Here is an 11,723-nt window from a genome sequence, read left to right on the forward strand (position 1 = left end):
CTCATTCTTACTTTCTTTACCTTTCCCCAACCCTGTTCTACCCACTATTGTTTTATGGGAAGTAACTCACAAAGGTTGTTTTGGCATAGTATTTAACAGAGGCTTTACTCTTCCTGTTGACATCTCCAGCTGTGATTTGGCGACTCTCAACATGCATGCCTGGGCACTGGGCCTTTGACTCATGAGGAAGAGAGTCAATAGGGTAATCAGGAAGGTTCTGTGGGCTAGAGACTAGGTCTCCCTGTCTGGAAAACGTAAGTTATTTGCCCCAGTTCTCACAAGTAATCTCTAGTTCTAAGAGTCACCTGGTTTACTTGTCCCGCACCGGGGAGGGGGGGGGAGGGGGGGGGAAGAGATTAAGGAGGACCTTTCTAGGGTAAAAATCTTTATTTCAAACAAATGTCTTTGTTTCTGTTTTGAGAAAGAATATGGAGAGAACAAGCACATTTCCCTGGCCCTCAGCTATATGGTATTGAGTGCACATAGAGATGTCAAATCTCCTGGCACAGCTGACCAGGGTTGATTCCCCACCTGTTTCAGGTGTTGCCCGAAGCTTCCGAATATATCTTTTTTTTCCCTCCAAGTTCTTAGTGTTGAATAGCTGGAATATGTGGGGGCAGGGAGGATACAGGAGGCCTAGACACCCCCCCCCCCATGAATATGGGATATGTAGTGTTGCTATGATTAACTTATTAAAGCACCTCGTAATTATTTTAATTTGACTTGAAAATACTTTGGGTTGTGTTCAGACGTGTTTGTATTTATCCCCCCCCAAAAAAAACCTGTATTAAAACAAATGTTACTTTTCTTTCTATGTACATAGACCCTCCCTTTTTGAAATAGACCGCAGGGACTGCCATTAGATCGAATGGCAAGTCTTTATAGAAAGTGTTTTACATAATTACATACCAAAGCCAGAATAGTCACCTTCACATTTTATGGGTCACAAACCATCAACAATTGCCACATTATTGTCCAAGAAACCTTAGTCCATTCATTGATAGAGAAAACTAGACTGCCTAATCTAGAACTGAAGAAGATTGAAATTTCTCCTAATAAGAGCCCAGAGAAGATTATTTTCAAACTGACAACGTGTTTACATATAGTTATAAAGTTCAGAGGACCGATGGAGAGAGAAAAGGAAATCGGACTAACCATGATTAAGAGCCTCACATTGGTCTAATATAGATGGCTCATCAAAAGAAGCGGAGTGAATGCCTCTCCCCTTCTTTTCAGATCTATTCCCTTTTCTACCTTTGTGATGCAGTAATTAAGATATTCTTATTTGGACAGACAGCTTCTCTGGTAACTGAATAATATTAGTTCCTTTGATGTCAAACTTTTGACAGTTATCACACCAGTGCTGGGCAATTTAGCACAAATGCCCTCTTTTTAAGAATCGTCTTTGAAGAAAACTAATAAGTGTGATCCTTATCTCCAAATGATCTAAATCGCAGCGGACAGGCTTCCAGGGTATAAATTACATTTTGTTGTATATAATGAAGCTGAGTTTTGTTTTTATCTCTTTGGGATATCACTTTCTGAAATTAGGGCGGTAATCCCTCAATTCACACCAATTCAGGATACCCTACCGCCCAGAACCAAGGCCCGTTCCCAGATATCTCTGGGTCTAACCTGAGCAAAGGGGTAAGATGCTGTGGTGAGCTTGAGCTAAGGGTGGAGAGGGTGGGGAAAGGGAAAAGAATAAAGGAGGGAGTGAGACCCATACCGGGCAGAATTGCATTCACTTTCTCAACTCGCTCACCCTATGACAGGCATAGGCTCCAGCGCCATCAGTTTCTCTGAGTCGGGATAGAGATTTCACCTGCTCTTGATTTGACACTTCGCCACTGCCTCGCAGATTTGGTAGCCAAATTTGGGATTTGCCAGATGGCAGGATTATCTTCACGTCTGTTATATTACATTGGGAGGGAGTAGTATAGGAGAAGGAGGGAAGTCCAGAAACAACGTGATTTCTTCCTAAAAAAACAAAACAAAACAAAACAAAACAAAAAAGCCGCCTTCTTCTTTCTTTCCTACTTCTTGGCTGCTCTCTCGGTCATAACCCCCATAAACTTGGCATTCCAGCAGATCGCAGGAGAAAGCCACAGTTTTCCCCTCTCCGTGCAAGTTCAACTCGGCTCGCTATATCTTGTCCAAGAGCTCAGTATCTAGATCTAAAGAGGGAAAGGTGAAAAGGATCGGTGATCTCTTTTTATTTTTTTTCTTGAAGAATGGGGCACGGAGATTGGGGGGGGGCAGTGAAAAAGGAGGAGGGAGGGTGAGAAAAGACTGATTTGGACGAAACTATCAGTCAGCTGTCCGCCTGAACACCTGGTAGATATTGTCTTCAGGAATGACACCTGTCAATCGTCAATCTCAGCCTGTCAATGTGGTGAAGTCCAGAAACATTCATCAGAAAGAACCTGTTTGTTTTCCATGACGTCATTCCCTCTCCTCCCGGACTATAATTGGGGAAGGGAGGGAGCTCTGAAAGTGTAGGGTATGGAAAGGGGAGCAGAACGCAGACATCAGTCTCCGGCTGCCCAAGGTTCTGCGAAATCTTGGCAGTGGTGGGGACTAAAGAAGGTTGGGGGGGGAGGAGGGGAATCTCCCACCCTCATTCCATTTCCTCGGAGCTCCCCCTGTCTCTAGATTTACATAGAAATCAATAATCCAACTTTAATGTTATTTCTAATCTAATTATCGAGTGAACGTCTCTATGGAGCCTTTCTTATTTGGGGGGCGGGGGTGAGGGTGGGGAATGCTGCTTCGCACTGGCTCTCACCACCTCACAGAGAACTTGGCTTTCCCCGACTGTGGCAATCTTTTAGAAATAAAAGCAATGATGTGACCCTTCCCTTCTGATAGTAGTCCTTCCCTTTGGTGATTGCTCTAAGTGAACGAATCTTCAGTTAAATAGAAAACACTTTGGAATACGCTTTAAAGTCTTCAAATTTGGGGGGAGGGGAGAGAGAGAGAGCTAATTAACACTTTATGGTTATATATCTGGTGAGTGTATTCATGGAAAGGATAGTATGTGTGGGGGACAGGGGCATATTGCAAACATACATTTCTCTGTATGTGAATCTGGGTACCCAAAAAAGAGGAGGGGGAAATTATTCTCCTCGGTGACATTTAATCCAGGGGAAAATATAATCCCCCACCTAGAAAGTTTCCGTTTGGATTTCTAGAACCTCTTTACTTTCTATTCTTTACAGAATGAAGCTAATTAACAGCCTGCTACTGTTCTGATTTATTGAAATGATCTCGCTGAGGCCAGGAGCGGGTCTAGACACAGGACTGGCTCCTTGCTTCCCCCAGCTCTCCTGAGTTTTCAGCTGGAGAGAGCAGACCTGGCTCTATGGGCAACCTAAGACCCTTTCCCTCCGCGAGCCCCTGTTTTGGCCCCAGCCCCGGAGGGGAAACTTCTAGAGAAAGCGTCTCAGACTGCCTCTTCTACGATTTCCAAACAGACCCCCATCTGCCAAACATACAACTAGTTCCTTAGAAATCTGGGGCTAGATTTAGGGCATGGCAAAATGAGCATCATGTGGAATGAGGGGGCACTGTGGTCAAGGTATAATGAGCCCCCAGACCTGCCAGAAACCTGGGAAAGGGGTGGAAGGAAGACCACTTCTTATCTAGTCATAGACACAAATTGCCGGGAACCTCACATTTTCCGGTTTCATTCTTGGCTTGACTGGAAAAGCTGATCCAGAAACCAGCCCCAGCGCCTGTTCTTCTCTTCACCCTCTGATGGGTCAAAAAGAAAGGAAAATAAGATCAAAACGAAGAGAGGAACTTCTTGGCAATGCAAAGCCATCTTGGGCCAGATTGGCCTCTCAGCCGGCAGTCGCTGTCTGGGGGGGGGGGGGGGGGGGCGGGAGGAGAGGAAGAGGGGGAAGTGGGCTGCAGGGAAACACCTTTAACCCTTTCCAAGCTGCGGCTAGTGCCCCTAGGCTCCCAATTGGAAATAACTTTGACAGCTCCTGAAGTTTCAGTTCAAACTAAATCCATTCTTAGACTGTCCACTATCTACCATTTCCAGAACTGATCGAAATATTCTGCTACCCTCCAATCCTATCTCCATCTGCTCCCAGAAGGAGGATCTGTGTACGATTTTTCGGGTTAACAAGCACTAGAATCCGATAAAAGGGGTGTGGGTTTGAGGGCGTCAAAGGCCTGACAATGTTTGTTGTCCGTGGAGGGGAAAACAGAGAGGAGAATCAAGGGAATCTTCTCCCTTTCTACAGTTCTTGAACTGGAAGTAGAAGAATGAAGGAAAGAAAGCTGTATTCAGATTTGTACATACCTATTAGTAACAAATATAACATAATCAATGCTTAGAAAGGGATGAATAAGAAACGGAGAGTACAGGTATACGGAAATTATTCCTATGAATAACTGGGAGAGGAAGAAGGAAATCACTGATGTAGGGGAGAGGAGAAAGCGGGGCGAGGTTAATACCTGTTGCAAAAAAAAAAAAAAAATCTGTCCTATCGCCTCTGCTCGGGATCACTTAGGATCACTTCTGCATCTTCCCGCCCCCGCCAAAGAGAAGAGGTTGGGAAGTGTGTCTATCTTCGATCCTGGCCGTTCTTTGGACAGAAGAAGGGTTTGGGTTTCCCAGGCCCTGAATGAACAGAGCTGGTCGAAGTGATCTGCTGGCAACTCGGTTCAACTCCAGTCGATGGCTCTGGCCACAGAGGCCCTCCAGCGAAACTGCAGCTCTGAGCCCGAAGTCGATTTGGGTCAAAAAGAGATAATACTAAGGTCAGAAACCGGATGCCGAAATCAGAATTCGAAGCACATTATCCCATGTTTCGGACTAGCCGACTAACAGGGTAAAGGGTTGGGTATAAAAATTATGGAATCCTTTAGAGAACCCACAGACTTCATTTGAAACAATAATAATCTTTAGATTTAACTTCTTTACAGGAAGGTTAATTGGGCAGGAAAGGGTGTGTGTACTTTTATTTCCTCTTTACAAATATTCTCTCTCTCTCTCTCTCTCTCTCTCTCTCTCTCTCTCTCTCTCTCTCTCTCTCTCTCTCTCTCTCGCTCTCTCTCGCTCTCCCTCTCGCTGTCTCTCTTTCCCCTCTCGCTGTCTCTGTTTCTCTCTCCTCTGCTCCTCCTCCTCCCTCTTCCTTCTCTCTCTCTCTCTCTCTCTCTCTCCTCTCTCTCTCTCTCTCTCTCTCTCTCTCTCTCTCTCTCACACACACACACACACACACACACACACACACACACCCCACTAACACACAGCATTCTAACACCTTTGCCTTTTCCTTTTCCCTGCTGGTAAATCTGAGCATAGTATCGCTTTCCGTTTTCAGGACCCGGGTAAGAAAACTCAAACCGCTTTGCTGAGAAATTCTCCTACAGGGACAGCAATCGGGATTGAGAAGATGCACATTTAGCAACGAAAGAGAATTCCTTTTCCTATTCCATCTCCTCCTCACCTGCAGTATCCTCACATAGGAATATTCCTCGCCCCTGGCAGTCCTCTGTACCATTAGTACTGAGTTTTTCTAGTTCCAAGACGGAGTTACAAGGAAGAGAGGGCAAGTTTTGCCTCCTCATCTCTCTCCACCTCCTTCTCCATCTTTCCTTCCTTTCCCCCCTCCCTTGGTACCACTTTATTTCCCAACCTGACTACCACAGGATGGGGAAACAAGATAAGAGAAAAAGTGAAGGGGAAGGTAATTATTATCGTTTGTTCCCAGGTCCCTCTTCATCACCTGGGACAGTTACTTTCCTTAGCCTTGCCGGTGTCTCAAACTAGCATGGTGCTACCCGCTGACTGTAAAGGACAATACTGCTTTATTTAAACGCCCGTTGGGTCAGCTGTTTAAAAACTACCTCATGAAGGGTTAGTTGCCCATAAAATTATCCAAGCTCCTCTAAAAGCTCAAACTCGAGAAAGAAACATCCAAAATTAAAGAGAAATTTAAAGTGCCCCTCCCACAGGGCTTCTTTTCGTCGTTCTTCAGTGAGGGGGATTCTCCCGCCTTAGGCTCTTTCAAATACTGTAGGCATTTGCTTTAGGGGGCACTCCAGTAGTAGAAGCGACCTGCCTGATACCAATGCCCTGAATATTTGTTGCAGTAACAGTTTTCGTATGAGTGAAAGAGGCAGAGAGCTCACAGTTCTCTCAAACTGTCAGCCCCAGTTTCACACACTACAGCTTCTAATTCGACACTGTAATAACTGATAGTTAAGCTACCAAATAATATTCTTCATTCGTCTTTTTCAAAGTTGATTTATAGCAATCGACAGGTTAAAGCCTCATCTGACTTCATTACTTTTAAAAGCTGTCTATTTTAGAACTGTCACTTTTCATCACTTAACCCAAATAAACACTTGAAGAAATGAATTGAAAGAGACTTTTAGATCATGTATATAATTTTGTCCCTACATTAACATTCCCAACGGCTTGACCCCGTTTTAGTTACCTTGCACAACTAAGTTTGGATTAAAACAAAGATTTCAAAGTGAAAAAATTTAAATAAAGAATTGTGCCTCCCCAAATTTCTGGGATAGGGGAGATTAAAAAAAGAGCTCCAAGTAGAAAAACAAGATCTCCAAATTCCAGGACAATAATGCATGCTTGTAATGCTTAAACACATAGGAACACATATGCAGATAGAAATAGGGGAGTTTGGAACACTAACATGTTGCAATAACTTTTCATCTTTTAGAATATGTCTAAAAAGAGAAAGTCTGCTCAATCCCAAAATTAATTTCCTAATTTTGCTTTTAAAAGGAGAGGAGAAGGAACTGAAAAACTGAGGGGGAAAGTTTGTAAATGTAATTTAAATAATAAGAATTATTTTAAAGAATATCCACACGTGAGCAGACAAGGAAACGGCTTTATGAGGCATCACTGAGAAGAAACAGCAGAAAATTAATAGGCCCCAGAGAGAGGAGGACTAGAAATGAAAACGAATCAAACACAGAAATTTTGGAATTGCAAAAGTATTTCTTCTGTTCATCTATTATTTGAACAGTGGAATATATTTTTAGGTATTAAAAATATTTACATCACAACAAAACATCAGTTCTCAAAAATTAACTAAATAAAATAAGATGCAAGCCTCTTTACAGATTGAAAAGTTACCTTTGTATTTTAAAATTAGATAAAACTCATAAATGTTTTCTTTTCCTTCCCTCGTCCCAGTCTGATAATTTCCACCCCCACACACAAATATGTGCATATGTATATGTATGTTTTATGTATATACATACACATATAAGTCCATATGTATATAAACGAAGCCTAGTTTTCCTGTCCCTTCGGTGTGAGTGTCTTGTAAATAATGTTTATACAATACTTGTACTTTGTTTTTTTCTCTGGAGGTGTAGAAATGAATAAACGGTTCCAGTCATTTGACATATATTATGTACATAGCATGAATCTTTACTCGATAATACGTCACAGAAAGTAATTTTGCAATCACCGTTTCATTTGGGAGGAATGCCCTTAGCTGGTAGAGCACGGAGCATATTTGCTCAAACACAATCTCAATCCAGTTTACTCCTGAGTGGGACTATCTCCCCTTTTTTGCCGGACCATATTGGGGCTCGATATACTGAGCATTCCTTCGACTTATTATGTTTGTTTGTTTTGCTTTGCTTTTGCTTTTTTGTGTTGTTTTGTTTTGTTTTTCCGGGAGGGGGAAGTGGGGGGGAGGGGGAGAAGGAGAAAGTGCCTAGCTTAATTGTGTTCAAATACAAACTCCGTTACCGAAGCAGAATTCTGGCTTAATCGTTTTTCACTATGAGAAACCTGCCATTCTTCCATACCTTGGAGCGCCACCTTGCTGCCTAAACTATAATTACCTCGTCCAGAATATATGTGTGTGTGTGTGTGTGTGTGTGTGTGTGTGTGTGTGTGTGTGTGTAATTTTATCTCTTAAACGCTGGTACCATTTAAGTAAAATTATTTCTTATTATAAAAACCCTGAAAGCAGTGGAAAAATAGCTCCTTCCCAATAGTTTTTAGCCATTATTTTTGAGTTAAGTTTCCCATATTATCTTTGAGCACGAAAGGACAGGAGAATGATCAAAAACATAGTTTCACAAGGTCTGAACAAGTAACTCAGATAACAATGTTCCATGTAAAACATAAAATAATATAGTATATTTTTAGCCCCAATGTTTATTTGGCAAGGATCAAGCATTTGAGTGTATCCAATACAAATATCCCCAATGAGGCCCCTGCCCATAAAGACATACACTTCCAATTAAGATGATCACTTAAATCAAATAATTACAGTCAATCAGGCAAAGTGCAAGGCATGGGGAGAATCTTTGCTTTTTCAGGCCACTATCAGACATGTATGTCAGTAATATGTATGTTTCACTTTTACTAAGAATAAATAGCAAGGACATGTTCCATGGATAGTAGAAGGAAGGGGGAAATCTGTCAGGTCAGGTAACCAAATGTTCTGCTTTTCATCAGTTAAAAAAATTATGATAATTTTTCTATCTGAGCCTGTAGATATCTACAAAATTCAGCTGTGAATTAGGTCTAATAATTTGGTGATGGGCTTATGTTTTGTTTGGGGGATGCTTGTTGGAGGTTTTATTTTGGGTTGGGTTGGGTTCCTTCATTTCATACATCTTTTCAATTTAAAATTTCAATTTTATTTTAGCTCACTCAATGGCTAGAGGAATGCTTTAAAAGGCTAGTATCTTAGAAGAAGGGCAATACACCTTGCAAAATCAAGCAAGTCTGGGAAGTTAGCAAACAATAGTTAAATCTCAAAATAAAACTTCCATTTTGTGGGAGCAAGGCTTTGTTTCTTTGTCTTGGTAATCGGAGAAAATATTTCTTTCCTCATGCTTGATCATCAGTTTTGTACAATGGATCTCCTCACCTTTAACAGAAACAACAGCAGCAACAACAAAACATGAACTGAGGAGTTTGGGGTGAAGATAGAATGATAGAAAGGGGAAATTTGTTTTTACCTATATGTCTCCCTCCCCAAATGGTTCCCTTCCAAACACCCAAATTAAGACCCAGGAAAATGATACATTGAATCACAAACTATTTTGCTGATTTTTTTTTTTTACCCTTAGTATACCCAAATAGAAATAACATCTTTATGTGGAAGAAAGATTAAGGAAAAGTACAGTTGGGGAGAGGAACAGAAGTGATATTTGTTTTCCATGTAAACCATCTTCCTATATTGATCTAGAGTACATTGGAATTATAGGTCTGAGTCAGAAAAAGTCAGTTTTGCTTTATGGATTGTTGTTTTTTCTCTCTGTCTTTTCTATCTCTGCTATAAACAATCCCCCAAAAGCTAGAGGATAAAAAAGGCTCAATTTCTAACCAGGACATAGATGGAGAACTTCAAATTAGACAACTGACACAGCTGGGATGGGACACTGAGAAGACTTTAGGATTTCTAGTCTCTAAGATTATCATTTGTTCTGAGGGAGTCTTGGTTATTTTTCTTATTCTATACAATTCCAGAAAGAGGGTCTTGTGGCCTAATGATAGACAGCACCAAGAAAATCCCAGAAACAAAGAGGTAGAAGATTAAGTTAGAAAATTGAGAATGAGTTACACATTCAGAATAGTTTGGGAAGGTCATCTCCTAAATTGTAAAAGAAGTGTTTTTTTTTTTAAGTCAGCTTAATTTATTTTTCAGAGTTTCTCTTTCTAAAATAAGATTATCTGATTTTTTTTTTTACCCAATAATGCCTGAAGATGAAAATTTTTATTGTATTGCTATTACACTTCCCACCGCAAGATGCAAAGCAAGGCAGTGAAGTTTGTATTACAAGTATGTCATAATGTTTCACTGATGCAAAACATGTAGCCAGAGGGGGTTACCAATGACTCCTGCATGAGAGAGAGAGAGAGAGAGAGAGAGAGAGAGAGAGAGAGAGAGAGAGAGAGAGAGAGAGAGAGAGAGAGAGAGAGAGAAGAAGGAAGAAGAAGGAGGAAGAGGAGGAGGAGAAGGAGGAGGAAGAAAAAGAACAAGAAGAACAAGAGAAAGAAGAAGAACAAGGAGAAGAAAGAAGGAGAAGGAGAGGAGGAGGAGGAAGAGGTGGAGGAATAAGACGAGGAGAGAGGAGAAAAGAGGGGAGGAGAGAGGAGAGGAGAGAGAAAGAGAGAAAGAGACAGACAGAGACAGAGAAAGAGACAGAGATGGGGCTTTGGGGAGGGAGACAACGGCAATTTATTTTTCTTAAAGAAAAACCATCGTATAATCAGGACTAATAATCTAATTAGGACATTTTCAGATTTCCAGGCTTTCTCCACGCTAGAGAGAAACAGAGGCAAAGAGGGAAAAGACTAGGGGGGGGGGGAGGAGAAGAACATTATCCTTTTAAACACCGCAAAGGTTTTGCGTGTCAATAACTATTAATTATGCTTACAGTCAGTTAACTGAAGAACTCTCCTTCAGAAAGAATCAAATTTAGGAAAACGCTTGATTAATATTAGATTAAGGGCTTTTCTTACAGAGGAAGCAACTCAGAGAGGGTAGAATGGGTAATGGAAGTAGATGTACATATACACTACATACATATAGATGGACTTAGTTGTTTTGTGTTTAACTCAATGCATATATATGTATGTATTTATATGTATATGTTTACATATTCTATTGCTATCCAAGTGTGTTCTGTGGTGAGAAGGTAGAAGCTGCGCAGCGCCCCCCTAGTTTTGGAACGCTGGATGAAAAACTCAGCCCATTCCAAATAATCAAAAAACTTCCTGAATCTTGTTCTACTAAAGCACCCCGGCCCCCTTCCCCGAGTGAAGTCCTATTTTAGGAAAGTGGGAGGTTTGCGGTTCCTACCGTGGCCCAGGCCGTTCCTACTGCCCTCCAGTCCGCTTCTGCCCCCCGGGCATAGTTATGGGACATTCAGGTCTGCAGCACTTTTAACCTGGGGAGCACTCGGCTCCCGATTCAAAGAGTGGAGCTTTCTCTGGAAGAGGCTCCGGAGCAAAGTGTGGGTGGGTGTTGGGGTTGAAGAGGGGTGAGGGAGGCGGGGGGGTGGGGGTGTAAGGGGGGAGTGGGGAGGGAGTCAGGCGTTAAGCCTGGAAGCTTGGCTGTTTACCCAAATGATTTCCCTTTCAGGCCCGAGACACCAATGAGACAAGATCAAACTCCCCTCTTCTATGTGTCTGTCTCAGCTTAGAGCCCGGCATTGTTAAACTGAGGGCCTAGGGTCCGGGCTGAGAAGACCCCGTGGGCTGTCTCGGGCGCCAGCGCCTCCTGCTGGTGGCTCTACTGAGCCGGAGCCCCGGAGCCCTGGAGTGGGGAAGAGGGAGTTGGCGCAGTTGTATTGAGGGAGGCCAAAGGGACAGAACAGCAAAGGAAGAGCGCCACCGACTTAGATCTGGTAGAAGAAAGGAGGGAGTGAAAGAGACTAAGGCTAAGGAGAACTAGGGAGTTTAGCCATCCGCAATTGGGCGGGGAGAAGGGGTGTCATTAAGAACGTGTGTGTGTGTGTGTGTGTGGGGGGAGTATGAAGAAGGGAAAGGCCCCTCTCATTTGCCCAGAATAAGATAGATACCCGGAGGGAACACAAGGAACACAATTCTCTGTGTGTGTGAATGTGTGTGTGTGTGTGTGTGTGTGTGTGTGTGTGTGTGTCTGTCTGTCTGTCTGTCTGTCTGCTTAGGGTGGGGGTGGAGGAGTCACAATTCAGTTACAATTCACCTATTTCCGATTCCTTTAAGAGCCAATGTAGCG

Source organism: Antechinus flavipes, chromosome 2 (assembly GCF_016432865.1).
Source record: "Antechinus flavipes isolate AdamAnt ecotype Samford, QLD, Australia chromosome 2, AdamAnt_v2, whole genome shotgun sequence".
Taxonomy (NCBI): domain Eukaryota; kingdom Metazoa; phylum Chordata; class Mammalia; order Dasyuromorphia; family Dasyuridae; genus Antechinus; species Antechinus flavipes.